Source organism: Budorcas taxicolor, chromosome 21, assembly GCF_023091745.1.
Source record: "Budorcas taxicolor isolate Tak-1 chromosome 21, Takin1.1, whole genome shotgun sequence".
Taxonomy (NCBI): Eukaryota; Metazoa; Chordata; class Mammalia; order Artiodactyla; family Bovidae; genus Budorcas; species Budorcas taxicolor.
Window position 1 is genome coordinate 21363722 of NC_068930.1, and position 15379 is coordinate 21379100.

General features: G+C 45.2%; 1 protein-coding gene and 1 non-coding gene across 2 annotated transcripts in view; one reads left to right on the forward strand and one right to left on the reverse strand.

Annotated features, from left to right (window-relative positions):
- Positions 1–15379, reverse strand: part of NTRK3 (neurotrophic receptor tyrosine kinase 3) — a 414336-nt gene that overhangs the window by 120849 nt on the left and 278108 nt on the right. The window lies entirely within an intron of this gene.
- TRNAG-CCC (transfer RNA glycine (anticodon CCC)) lies at positions 2969–3041 on the forward strand. Its single transcript has one exon. It is a non-coding gene; the product is annotated as a tRNA-Gly (tRNA).

A 15379-nucleotide genomic window follows, 5' to 3' on the forward strand; every position in this document is an offset into this window, starting at 1 on the left:
AGGTTTCTCTAGTACCACAATTCAAAAGCATCAATTTGGGGCCACTCAGCCATCTTTATGAGTAAAACCCAATTAGTACCCTAGAGAAGCCTAAAATCCAGTACCAAGAATGTGAAGGCTACACCTTCCTAAGCTTACCTAGCAATCATTTTTGCAAACACCAGAACCAATCTTCCAGGAACAAAAAAAGAGAAGGAAGTTTAAAGTCAACTGGGATCCTAAATGATTATAATGTAGAATCCACTCTAGTAAGTGTCAAGAGAGCAGTACCCACCCAGAGCTGTGGGAGTTTAGGCGGGGCTGTGATTCCACATGAGAGGAAGAGAGGAGGTGGGAAAGCTGGTCTCTAGGCAAAAATGTGGAGGGGAGGGCATCGCAAATGGTGAGGGCAGCTTGGGCAAAGCATAGCAACTGGGGGATTGTTATGGGTTGATTTGCACTCCCACAAAAGATAACTCCACCACTGTAGAAGGTGACCTTATTCGGAAACAGTATCTTTGCAGATAATCAAGTTAAGATGAGATCATTCATACCGTCAATCAATTATACTTCAGTAGAAATGAAAGATGAAGTTTTTACTGAAGTAGGGTAGGCTCTAACTAATACATCTGTGTTCTTATAACAGGGGAAATTTGGACACACAGATGCACACATACACACACTCAGAATGCCATGTGAACATAACGACAGTGACTCAGGTGATGTGTCTACAAGGAATGCCCAAGACAAAAATCCAGAAGCTAGGAGAAACATACACAGCAGATCTCGCCCTAGTGGCTTTAGAGGGAGTGTGACCCGGGCAACAGCTTCATCTCCGGTTTCGGGCCTCCAGACCCGTGAGACTATAAATTCCTGCAGTTCTAAGCCACCACGTTTGTCAGACTTTGTTAACTGCAGCCCTAGAAAAGAGGGATTTTTTTTTTCCAGAAAAGCAGAGTATAATTTGGCTGGAGCACAAAGCAGGAGTAAGGGTGAGATAGGGACCCAGCTCAGCAGGGTGAAAAAACAGTGTTGGGCGCTATTTGCAGGTAATCTGATAAAAATGCAACCCGCCAATCAAGGGACAACAGTGGGGCTACTGTGGAGAGAATTTAGCAGCTGATGGACCGAGAGCTGAAGACAGACAGATAAATGAAGAGTGAAGATGGACCAGCAGGACTGGCAGAGGTGGCGACACAGGTAAGAGATTTAGATTAAATGACATATCAGTGAAGGACAACGACCTTTCTACTTAAAGTTAAAAATCAACTTATTTATTTATTTATTTGTTTATTTTTTTGCCAGGTGGCATGTAGGACTTCAGTTCCCCAACCAGGGATTGAACCCATGCTCCCTGCAGTTGGAGTGTGGAGCCTTAACCACTGACCACTGGGGAAGTCTCCAAAATCAGTTTCTAAATGGTGAATTCTGTTTTCCACTTTCAAAACAATGCCACATGGTTTTGGGAGAACTAAGCTGTATAACCACAGGAGCTGCACATCTGGGGAAACAGCCCCCAGGAGCTCAGGGAGCCCGCACTCAGGCAGACACACTTGGTCTGCACTTAGCAGCTCTAGGCAACAGCTATGGGGCACCTCCACCTTCAGGGACCTTGCCCCTGGTTAGGTCCCTAGGACCTTTGCTGGAGTAGCCAGGAGTAACAGAAAGGCCTTCATGCCTTAAAAGCAGATCCAGAAGAGCTTTAGGGAGCTAACTAGTGTGGGAGATGAACTTCAAGGCAGATTGCATTTGCTGTGAGGCTGGAAGAACAGAGAAGTTTTCGAAGAAGATGGGAAGGAACAGTTATTCCAGGCAGAAAGAATCAGTTGAGTGATGGTCTTAGTGGGGAGGTATAAGATACACCTGAGAAGGGCAAGGAGTTCCTACTGGGAAATAAATGGAGACTGTGTGTGTATGCTTAAGTCGCTTCAGGGGTGACCAACTTTGCAGCCCTATGGACTGTAGGCCACCAGGCTCCTCTGTCTATGGGATTTCCCAGGCAAGAATACTGGAGTAGGTTGCCAGGCCCTCCTCCAGGGAATCTTCTCGACCCAGGGATCAAACCCACATCCTCTTACACCTCCTGCATTGGTAGGTGGGTTCTTTACCACTAGCACCACCTGGGAAGCCCAGATGGGGATTAACTTGGGCTAATGATGAAGGGAGTTCAGGAGTTTGAGTGATAGATGAGTTTGGAAAAATGTGAGAGAGGGGACGACTGAAGAGGTAGGGCAGGGGCCTGCAAGCTTTTTCTAAGACCAGATAGTAAAGACTTCTGGCCTTCCAGGACACACAGATTCTGTTGCAAGTACTCAGCTCTGCCATCGTCACATGATAGCAGACACGGACAGTATGTAATGAGTGAGCGTGGCTCTGCTCCCACAAACTTTATTTATGGGCACCGAAATTTGAATTGCATATCATTTTCACATGTTGGGAAAGATGATAATTCTTTTGATATTTTCCAACCACTTAAAAATAAAGACATTCTTAGCTCCTGAGCTGTCAAAAAAAAAAAAACAGGTGGTGGTCTGAACCACACTCGCACATTACAATAGGGCAGACCCATGGCTGAAAGGGTGACTGAAGCAGCTGGACAGTGGTCAGTCAGGGCTGGGGTCACCAGAGAAGAATCAAGGAGATGGACACCAGAGAAATGCAGAGATATCTTATGCAAATCAGATATTTTGCGACTCATTAAATGCAGGAGATAGGAGAGGAGGTGGGGGTCTATGCAGCCCCAGGGTTCTTCAGTATGGTCGATGACAGCACCATTAGCAACACTGCAGAGCCCTTGAAAAGGAGAAGGCCTGGGAGAGCTGGTGATGCTTTCAGAACAAACCTGGAAGAGCATCCTGCAGTCCTTAAAGGGTGGCCACACTTGGAATAGGAATTAGAAACCTTTTGAGGCTCTTGACTTTATTTCATCAGACCCGAAGCAAGACTCTTGCCCTTAAATGATGCCCTCAAGAAATGCACTACTGGGACTTCCCTGGTGGTCCAGTGGCTAAGACTCTGCTCTCCCAGTGCAGGGGGCCCAGGTTCAATCCCTGGTCAGGGAACAAGCTCCTACATGCCACAACGATGGTTGAAGCTCCCAAGTACCACAGCTAAAGACCGAGGGCAGCCAAATAAAGAAACAAATATGTATATATAATTTTTAATGCCCTCCAGCACTCTGAGTAGGGCTTCCCTGGTGGCTCAGAGGTTAAAGCATCTGCCCGCAATGCGGGAGATCTGGGTTCGATCCCTGGGTTGGGAAGATCCCCTGGAGAAGGAAATGGCAACCCACTCCAGTATTCTTGCCTGGAGAATCCCAAGGACGGAGGAGCCTGGTGGGCTACAGTCCACGGGGTCGCAAAGAGTTGGACATGACTGAGCGACCTAACTAACTAACTAACAGCACTCTGAGTAATTCTCAGTTTGGAGCCCTATAGTCTACTCCATTCAGAGTAGAGCCAATTCAGATAGGATACGATCGGTGGAAGAACTGAGACTAACACTACATCAATTTATTTCAGAAACTCTGTGTGTGAATGAATTCCTTTGGGACTTCCCAGGGCCCCTCATGGAACTTTCCAGGTGGCGCTCCTGATGAAGAACCCCCACCTACCACTGCAGGAGAGGCAAGGAAGTGGATTCTATTCCTCATTCCCCAAGCACACCAGCTAGCTTAGGAGGCAGGAGATGCGATTTCTAGACTCTAGACTCTCACTATAGCCAATGAATTCAATGCCTTAGGGGCCCTATTTCCTCTTCTAATGAGAATGAGACTATCTTGCTTGTTTAGAGGAGCACAGAGAAAGGTGTAATTAATTGGTCGCATTGTTTAAATAGCAACATGGTAAAGGGAAAAAGCAAAGCTTAAGTTTCAGCGCTCGTTCTGGCATCAACCACGTGTGGGCCACACGCAAGTGATGCCTCCCCCTGAGCTCAGGCTTCCCTCTGTATGCAGAGATAATTATACTTCCCTTGAAGGCCTGAGGGTTACAGATATGCATAGGAAATGTACAGGGCAGTGCCTGACCACAAGCAGCATGAATTAGATTCTAATTCCAAATGTGACCCATAGGCAGTGTGCAATGACACAACCATACATGCCCTAGGAACAGAGACAAGGGAGTGAAATGGCAAGATATTGGCCTCGAATTCCATTATATTCGGTTGGCCAAAAAGTTCGTTGGAGTTTTTCCATAAGATGTTATGGAAATACATAACACTTTTTGAAAAAAATATAACATTTTAATGAAAGATCCCAACCCAGTAGAATCTCCTAATACTATGAATCCTTTAAAACTCCCAGGAAATGATCCAAGCAATGAGTGTGAATACAGTTGTATTTTTATCCTTATGGGTGGCTCTTCTCAGCTTTATTATTCCACTAAATTGCCAGGCTCTGGAAGATTTTCCACAGGCAAATAAACATCCAGACAGACAGAGACTTGAGGGGTCCATGGTGTGTGTGTGTGTGTGTGTGTGTGTGTGTGTGTGTGTGTTTTGTATGAATGCATTTTGTCAGCTCGTGTGTTCTCAGTTCCAAAACCACCACCCTTTCACATTGTCACAACAGACCATGTCACGCTGTATGTAACCACCAGGGATCCTAGTGGTAACGGATCCGCCTGTCAATGAAAGGGACGCCAGAGATGCAGGTTGAATCCCTAGGTTGGGAAGATCCCCTAGAGCAGAAAATGCCAACCTACTGCAGTATTCTTGCCTGGAGAATCCCATGGACAGAGGAGCCTGGCGGGCTACAGTTCACAGGGTCGCAGAGTTGGACATGATTGAGCACACACACACCCAGGGATCCCAGAACATTTAAATGTGTGAACTGGCATCAGGCTGGTATCCATGCATTTTAACCCACTGTAAAAACCTTACTTCTCTCCAAGTATCAAACATGATCAAGTCTGACCATCATTTTAACACCTAGTACTTTTGAATCACGATGGTGTGATCACTCATCTAGAGCCAGACATCCTGGAATGTGATGTCAAGTGGGCCTTAGAAAGCATCACTACAAACAAAGCTAGTGGAGGTGATGGAATTCCAGTTGAGCTATTTCAAATCCTGGAAGATGATGCTGTGAAAGTGCTGCACTCAATGTGCCAGCAAATGTGGAAAATTCAGCAGTGGCCACAGGACTGGAAAAGGTCAATTTTCATTCCAATCCCAAAGAAAGGCAACACCAAAGAATGCTCAAACTACTACACAATTGTAGTCATCTCACACGATAGTAAAGTAATGCTCAAAATTCTCCAAGCCAGGCTTCAGCAATACGTGAACTGGGAACTTCCAGATGTTCAAGCTGGCTTGAGAAAGGCAGGGGAGCCAGAGGTCAAATTGCCAACATCTGCTGGATCATGGAAAAAGCAAGAGAGCTCCAGAAAAACATCTATTTCTGCTTTATTGACTATGCAAAAGCCTTTAACTGTGTGGATCACAACAAACTGTGGAAAATTCTTCAAGAGATGGGAATACCAGCCCACCTGACCTGCCTCTTGAGAAATCTATATGTAGGTCAGGAAGCAGCAGTTAGAACTGGACATGGAACAACAGACTGGTTCCAAATAGGAAAAGGAGTCCGTCAAGGCTGTATATTGTCACCCTGCTTATTTAACTTACATGCAGAGTACATCATGAGAAACGTTGGACTGGAAGAAGCACAGCTGGAATCAAGATTGCCGGGAGAAATATCGATAACCTCAGATATGCAGATGACATCACCCTTATGGCAGAAAGTGAAGAGGAACTAAAAAGCCTCTTGATGAAAGTGACAGAGGAGAGTGAAAAAGTTGGCTTAAAGCTCAACATTCAGAAAACGAAGATCATGGCATCTGGTCCCATCACTTCATGGGAAATAGATGGGGAAACAGTGGAAACAGTGTCAGACTTAATTATGGGGGGCTCCAAAATCACTGCAGATGGTGATTGCAGCCATGAAATTAAAAGACGCTTACTCCTTGGAAGAAAAGTTATGAGCAACCTAGATAGCATATTCAAAAGCAGAGACATTACTTTGCAAACAGAGGTCCGTCTAGTCAAGGCTATGGTTTTTACAGTGGTCATGTATGGATGTGAGAGTTGGATTGTGAAGAAGGCTGAGCGCCGAAGAATTGATGCCTTTGAACTGTGGTGTTGGAGAAGACTCTTGAGAGTCCCTTGGACTGCAAGGAGATCCAACCAGTCCATTCTGAAGGAGATCAGTCCTGGAATTTCTTTGGAAAGAATGATGCTAAAGTTGAAACTCCAGTACTTTGGCCACCTCATGCGAAGAGTTGACTCATTGGAAAAGATTCTGAGGCTGGGAGAGATTGGGGGCAGGAGAAGAAGGGGACGACAGAGGATGAGATGGCTGGATGGCATCACTGACTCGATGGACGCGAGTCTGAGTGAATTCCTGGAGTTGGTGATGGACAGGGAGGCGTGGCGTGCTGCAATTCGTAGGGTCACAAAGAGTCGGACACGACTGAGTGACTGAATTGAACTGAACTGAACTTTTGATGGATATGTGTTTTTTGATACCAAGGGCAAAGATACAAAGTCGGGGTACTTTTCTACATAAGACACCTGGGATCATGCTTTCTCCAGAGATAGGCCCTAAGCACTTAAATAAAACTTGTATCCTCTTTTGGACCCTTGTAGAGACCTCAACGTTCACGTCACCCATGCAACGTGAGCAAGCGCCCATGGAATAAGGACATAATCAGACGGCCTGACTCTGGTGGAGAGCGAAGGTATGTAACCTCCGTAGGCTTCAGTTTTTCCATCTGTAAAACAGAAATAAAACTTTTATACCTTCTCTCTCACCAGGCCCTTACGAACTTTAAATAAGATAATGTTGGAGTCTTCCTTGAAGAGTATAGGATTTCTTAGCCTCTGTCTTAGTGACATTTGGGGCCAAATAATTCTTGATGGTGGGCATTGTAGAATGCCCACACATGTACTGTAGGATGTTTGGCATCTCTCTAGTTACTAGATGCCAGTAGAATCCTCCACCCCACTGGGACAACCAAAAATGTCTCCAGACATTCTCAAAGGTCCCATGGGTGGCAGAGTCAGCCCAGCTGGAAACCACTGTTTTGGTACATTCTACACCAGTAGGGGGTTTCACCATACCCTGTACTTTAGGAACTGGAGAAATCAGGACCCTTAATGCCAACTAAAATTCCATCTTCAGCCATAACATATTCTGATGCTCCCCAAAGCTGTGGACCATTAATAGGGCTGTGAATTCATGGCTGCCCGCTGTGATGCGTGTGCCATGGCTGAGGGCAAGGTGGGCAAGGACATCTTCTGCCTGAGCTGTGGGGCAGTGGCCACCACAGGGGCAGGTAGGCAGTGCTGGTGCGTGCCATGGATGTGGCAGCCAGGCCGGCAGACTACCCCCATCGCGGCGTTAGGCGTGAGCTTTGTGCAGCTCCGTGAGCCCATGTTCCGATGCATTTGTTTTAATCCATAAACTCACTGCTACTGCCCTGTATTATGACCATATTAAGGAGCTTAATCACTTTTAATCAGAGTCTTTCCAAGATGACCAGAAGCAGAAACTAGAGAACGTTCCACAGCCATTACATCATCAAGAGCAGTGCAGATTCCATTGGGGCAATCTCCTGCGCTGCAATCATGCTAATTAAAGGCCCCCAGAAGAGTCAAGATAAAAACGTCAAGTAAGATTTGTTCTGGATTTTGATGATTTACGGCCTCACATGATCAAGTTCCAATAAGCCTGGGAAGAAAAGCCTTAGTGGGAAGAGGGGGTGAGATGGGAAGGGCGCCACTGGCTGGGAAAGCTGACCTACAAGGCCCCAGATGAGATGTTCTGGGACAAAGAGGGAAATTCCGTCAGCCCTCAGCAATGGAGTTCCCCAAAGGCTCCCATTTTCCAGGCAAGGCTGGGTCTCCCCAGGGTAAGACCAGGCTCCTATGGGTGCTTCTGAAAACGTCTCTCTTGCCACCCACCCAGTTTGTGAAGTGGGTTTCAGCATGAAGCCACTGACTTGCATCAAGGGGTATTTTAACCAACGTTCCTAAGAGGTGTGCCATGGGGTCTATTTTCAGGTTGCTGGTGAGCGTAACTCTGCATCCCACACTCTGCTCTTTATGCGGTGCTGTGGGAGAAGCGTCTGTTAAACCACAACATTTGAGAAAGCTATTCTTCCTCTGAACAGCAGCCTGTAACCTAAAATATTTACCTGTGTGCTTTGGCCACTGGGATGCCTGGAGCCAAATCCATAAGCTCCCTCTATCATCAGGCACTTAATAGTCTAATCTGGCCACTAGTTTTATTTCCTGATACTTATTTCCCCTATTTCCAGATATTATCATTCTCTTCATTGAGCCCATTGCATTGCCCATGTATATTTTTGCAAACCATCTCTAACACTGTTTGCAATGAGACAGGATGTCACTGAATAAGTAATACATAGACACCGTCCCTTCTCCCATGTAAATTTCATTTCCCATGGATTGAGCTATATAGACATGTCCCTGGGAAGGATACAGGGGTCTTATATAAAGCTGCTATGGGTACGAGCTTGATGAGTAGCTGAAGTGGGAGAGTTCCCCTCCAAGATTACATCTTTGACACTTTGGATTGGCTCATGGAACTCAGATGAGAAAGAGGCATTCGGATAGACAAAAAGAGACTTACCAGAGAATACAAATGACTCAGAGAGAGAGAGAGAGAGAGAGAGAGAGGCTTTTATATTGTATTATGATATGATTCAATAGAACCAGACACTTCTACCATCCTTTGTGAGACCCTACTCAAAATTATTGAATGAAATGCTATTGTTTTTCCCTTTGGCTGTGCCAGGTCTTTGTTGTGGCACGTGGGATCCTTTTGTTGTGGTGTGTGAGCAGCATATGGGATCTAGTTCTCTGATTAGGGATAGAACCCGGGTCCCCTGAAATGAGAGCACAGAGTCTTAGTCACTGGACCACCAGGGAAGTCCCGAAATGCTGATATTTATCAGCTCCCTGATCCACAGACTTGGAGATTCTAAATCTGCAGAGCTCAAACTTCTTGATGTTATGATGGTCCTATTCAAGCCATGAGGATATAGGCTTTCTGCTGCTGCAGTGGGGTAACAGCGGAGCCCTGAGTGGAAGTCATAGGATTCAGGCATAGCTCAGGGCTAACAGTAGGGGATACACACCAGTACGGTCATTGTTCAAATGCTGAAGTATGTCCACACTAGTTGGTATCTAGCCTCTGCTTTGAGTGACCAGATCCTCAATACCACTGTGCCAACCCCTGGGCCCTCCTCTGAGAATCTCTGCAGTTCATCAACAGGGCCCCACACAAGGTGTGTGTAGGCATCTATTCAAACTGCGTAGTGTCCATATAGGTTTGGGTTTCTTTTAAATGATTTTTTTTGAGATCTAAAATACATAAAATTTGGGCTTCCCTGGTGGCTCAGTTGGTAAAGAATCTGCCTGCAATGCTCAACATTTGGGTTCAGTCCCTCAGTTGGGAAGATCCCCTAGAGAAGAAAATGGCACCCCACTCCAATACTCTTGCCTGAGAAATCCCATGGGCAGAGGAGACTGGCAGGCAACAGTCCATGGGGTAGGATATCATTTCTTTCAAAGTAAAAATCTAAGAGCTAAGCTTTTTTTTTTTTTTTTTTTAGTTTTCTCCACTCTTCAAGCTATAAAGCATTCAGTATCATCCACGAGAACTATAAAACTTCAAAGGACAGACATAAGTTCAGTCAAGGATGGATAATGGAAGACCTTGTTCAAGACATTTCCACTAGCAACCTGACTCTGCCCTCAAGGAAATGGTGAATCTGTTGATAATGTTTATGTGCCCTGACCCTCATACCTATTGGCTAAAGCTTCCAGGAATTACATGGAGGATGCGGGAATCCTACCCCAATCAGTATCCCTATCTAAGATCCCCTGGAGAAAGAAATGGCAACCCATTCCAGTATTCTTGCTTGGGAAATCCTATGGACAGAGGAGCCTGGCGGGCTACTGGTCGCCTGGACAGGATATATGGGGTCACCAAAGAGATGGATGCAACTTAGTGACTGAACAACAAACCGCCAAAGCAAGAACTGCCGGTTGAGGAATCAATGGGATCTCTGCTTTAATCTTTAGATATTTTTTAAAATTGTGGAGTAGCAAAGCAAAGCAATAGACAAATGGGTGGACAATTTCATTGTTAACCTCATACTGAAACAGAAACAAAATTGAAACCCAGGATAAACCTGAGAGGCTATGCAAAAACAACTTACTGGAAGCCCAGGGAAAATAAGATTTTTATGAATCAAAATCCCCAGGTTCTCAAAAACCAACAAAAAATGAAAACAAAGATGACTAAATCTCAGCCTATCACAAAAACTAGAACACAATTTAAAATACAAATAAATAGTAAACTGCTCAAGTAAAGAGAAGAGAGGGAGGAAGCCCAGGGAACTTGATAAGCAAGCCCAAACCAGATATTAACTGAGTCCTCAACATGCAAATAACTTTCGCAAAACACTTCAAGGTCAGAGAGAAGTCTGCATCTACCGAGTGCATCCTGCCAGCATTTGGATCCTCAGCTCCACTCAATAATCGCAGAGCCAACCATAGGCCTAGGGTTGAGAAGGGGACACAAAAGATAAGATCAATGAATTACCTGACTAATGCTTTACTGAGACAATCAAATGCTAGCTGCTGTCTTGTCTTTTGAAGCAGACAGGTGTGGAGTACAAGCAGAATGCTCTGGATCTAACTGACAACTATGTGGAGATAAGTTGGAAGGTCTAAGAAGCAGCCACCTCTGAGCTTTGAAGCAACTGTATGGACTTGTAGACCTATTGACTGTACCATTCCCATGATTCATGGAAACTGTAGGCCAGTGTGTTTCAGAGCATTCCTGGAAAAAACCTTAACTGGCCTGTTTGGAGGATTTACTATGCACCAGGTGCTATTCTCAGCTCCTGCCAGGTTTTAGTTCCTTTACAACACAGAACTCCAAGATCCAGGTACCATATTGGTCTAATGTCTGATGAGAAAACCGAGGTACAGAGAGAGGTTAAGTTACTTTCCCAATGTGACACGGCTTCTAGGAGGCAGAGCTGAGAGTGCAACGTAGGTGAGATTCCTCCAGCATCCACACACCTAAGTATAACAATACTCTGCTCCTCCAAGAAGCAAGAGGGCCACGTAACACATTTTCAACCAGGGGATCACTTATTGCTTGAGCCAATATAACATATGGGGGAATAAACACTTTCTTAAGGAAAAGTTAAACCTGATGAGAATCCTCAAGGGAGTAAATAGGCATAAGGGTGTGGAGAACCAACTGCTGTGATATATTTGCATTTTTTATTTTTTTTTTTTTGCACTAAGATTATCCACCCAATAGCTATTTTTAAAATGGAAATCTCCATGGTAATTGAGGAGATACGCTGTCATGGATGGGAAACTGGTCAGAGTCTCTTGGAAATCCTTCCTCGATCAAGAGGAGAATCTCTTGCATCAGGGATACCTAAGAAAAGGGAGAGAGGATAATGAGCATCTTCACTAGTGTATCTAGCTTTCTTGGGGTACTTCCATTTGGTGTGCCCCTGACCTGACTCTGGGCTCTACCTTATCTGTCTTGTCCCTCAGCATTGGCACCATCACCCACCTGGTCCAATGCTCACACTTTATCCATCATAAGCTCCTTCCCTCCTTACCTGCACTCTCCATCCTCAATGTATCTTCTGGTACCTTTGATCTCCAAGAGAGATTACACCAGAGCAACTCTGATTTTTAAATGACCCTTACCTCTTCCAGGTAATATAATGCTAAAACAAAAGGTGTAAAGTATAGGAAGATCTCAAGAGATTTTCTGAATGTGCCTTGGGCAATAGGAGGAATGTAGCCCAGAAAATGGGCAGATAAACTTTCACATGGGCAAGAAAAGGGGAATGCTTTTCATTAGTGGATAATCTAAACTATGCGGTCTAGGAAAGAAACATAGGGCAGGGTCAAAAGTATTCCTTGAGGATATGGTTTCAATATGTGCTACTTTGGCCAAAATTACCAACACAAAACAGTTATTAGAAGGATCACCACATGATTCCACAATCCCACTCCTGGGCATATATCCAGACAAAACTGTAATTCAAAAACATACATGCACCCTCTTTGTTCAGAGCAGTACTGTTCACAGTAGTCAAGACACGGAAACAAGGGAACTGTCAATGGACAGATGGGTGGATAAAGAAGAAGTGATACATATATGCAATGGACTAGTACTCAGCCATAAAGAGGGGACGAAATAATGCTGTTTGCAGCAACATGGATGTAACTAGAGATTATCATACCAAGTGAAGTAAGCCAGAAAGACAAAAGCAAATGCATATGAGATCACTTATCTGTGGGATCTAAAATAGGACACAACGAACCTATCTGTGAAACAGAAGGGGCTTCCCTGGTGGCTTAACCGGTAAAGAATCCACCTGCCAAGGCAGGAGATGTAAGGGATGCAAGTTCGATCCCTGGGCTGGGAAGATCCTCTGGGCAAGGAAATGGCAACCCACTCCAGCATTCTTGCCTGGAAAATTCTATGGACAGAGGAGCCTGGCGGGCTACAGTCCATGGAGTTGCAAAGAGTCGGATACAACCAAGCACGCATGCATACTCATCCCCATATGAAACAGAAACAGGTCACAGTCATGAAGAACAGATTTGTGGTTGCGGAGGGGGAGGAGAGTGGGAGAGGGTAGGATTGGGAGTTTGGGATCAGCAGGTACAAACTGGTGTAAGATTGATAAACCATAGGATCCTAGTGTCTAGCACAGGGAAATATATTCCATACCCTGTGATAAACCATAATGGAAAAGAATATGAAAAAAATGTATACATATAACTGATACACTTTGCTGTACAGCAGTAATTAACATGATATTGTAATTCAACTATACTTCAGTAAAAATAAATTTGAGAAAACCCAGCTATTACTAAGAGAACACATGGTCCTACCCGTGTGCACGTTCAAGGAGCATTTCCACCAAGAAAAATGTGTGTGCTGCTGCCTTCCACAGGACAAGAAAACATGCAGAAGAATTCAGCAGGTGTTTAGAGAGTATGAAAGGCCAAACTTAAAAGGATCTATGTGACTCAGCCTCGAAATACAGACAATTGAACTGGTAGAACCAGGGGACGGACTGACTCACGTGACTGGTGGTCTTTTGCGTGTGCGTGCTCAGGCACCCAGTCATGTCCCACTCTTTGCAAGCCCAAGGAATGAAACCACCAGGCTCCTTTGTCCATGGGATTTTCTGCACAAGAATACTGGACTGGGTTGCCATTTCCTACTCAAGGGGATCTTCCCGACCCAGGGATTGAACCCATATTTCCTGCATCTCCTGCTTTGGCAGATGGATTCTCTATCACTGTGTTACCTGGGAAGCCCAGGAGGTAGCAGGGTGGATGACAAAAACAAAATACTATTTTAATCACCCCAAAATACGTTTTTCTGTACCTTTTATAATTATTCTAGGCTTTTTTCTCCTTATCCCTCACTGTCTCCATAAAAGTGTATGCAAGGGATTTAAATGGCACAAGGATGAAATCTCTGCAGCTATTAATATCTTACACAGCTCAGGTGTCATTCATTGCAAAGTGCTTTTCAGATTAGTGATGGAAATGTGACGCGGCACATGCAGCTTCAGGTGGAAAAAAGGATGAACTGAAAAGCCCTGCCCCATGGCATCGGTGGATTCTGGGACTTAAAGAAACAGTGCACACCTCCTTGATGTGAAAAATGGGCCAGGACAGGGACTTCCCTTGTGGGCCTGTGCTTAAGATTCCACACTTTCAATGCTGGGGGCATGGGTTCAATCCCTGGTTGGGGAACTAAGTTCCTACATGCCAAAAAATAAGTAAGCAAATAAATAGATGCAACTGAAAACAAAAAAAGAAGAAGAAGAAGAGTAATAGGTTCCCACTTTAAAAAATGGACCAGGAGAGCCAAGGCTCCAATATTATAGATTTATGAGATGATGTCTATGAACAGAGACATGTACACTCGAAGAGAAACATAGAGACACACAGCTGGATTTCTGCACACACACGCACACACACACACACGCACACACACACACACACACACACACACGCTGACTCACACATGCACAGCCCAACATAGGCAGTCTCCAAACTGTGGATTCCAGGATACAGAATACTTGCCTTAGAGACATGAAGCTACGCCATGGGTAATTGTTACATTCCCTTCCTCTTGTGGGGCTTCCCAGATGGTGCTAGTGGTAAAGAACCCACCTGCCAAAGCAGGAGACATAAGAGACTCAGGTTTGATCCCTGGGTCAGGAAGATCCCCTGGAGGAGGGCATGGCAACCCACTCCAGTACTCTTGCTTGGAGAATCCCATGGACAGAGAAGCCTGGTGGGCTACAGTCCATTGGGTTGCAAAGAGTCAAACACAACTGAAGTGACTTAGCAGGCATGCTTCCTCATGCATGGAAAAGGGACAGAAACTCATCTCAGGAGAGACTTCTCAGCTGAGAAACACGTGTGAAAACTGCCAAAAAGTACATGGAGCACTGAGGCCAGAGCCACTTGAGAAACAGTGGAAGGATATGTGAAGGTTTGGTATGAGAAGAGGGAGACACAGAGCCTGGAAGGAGCCACGGGGAGTCCAGGGTTCTAGGACATGCCCTGTGAGATGCGGATCCTGAGCATGAGAGCTGGGGTTATATTCATCATAACCCTCTGACAGGGGTGTTATTACCCCCATTTTACAGCCAAGGCTCGAGAAGCTGCAGCAGGATTATTGGAGATTCGCAACTGATAGCTGGCAGAGCAGCACTAAAACCCAGTGTCAAAGCCAGGGCTTGCTCTCAACACAGCATCGCTGGCTGAGTGTCTCCAGGCAGAGCAGTGAGGTCCAGGGAGTGGGTCCCCAGGAGGCTGATTCTTAGGCCAAGACAGTGAGGCCTTTCTCACAACTAGAACGCCCTACACATGGGCTGGACCACTGTGGAAAGAGGAGCTTTGGGTCACTTGAAGAAAGGTATTGAGATGGATGACTACCTGCAAGGGGTGAAGGAGATCCAAGATTAGAAAGATCTCTCGAATATCCTTTAGTCCTAAGATGTTCTTTATTGAGAAACAAGCAAAGACCTGCATCAGGAAACCAATTTTTCCTGCCTTCAATGTGTCTCCAGATATGTGAAATTCTGCCATAAAAGATATGCTTATTGGAATCAGGGCAAGGATGGGGCAGAGGAATCTGAAGACCTGACTTTTAATCCTTCTTCTTTGCTACACCTACAAACCAGCTGTGTTTCTTGGGCAAGCCACCCAACCTCTCTAGGCCTCAGTGATCCCATCTGTCAAATGGGTGGATGAGTGGAACACCTAAGGCTCCTTTTGCCCTAAGATGCTGCACTTC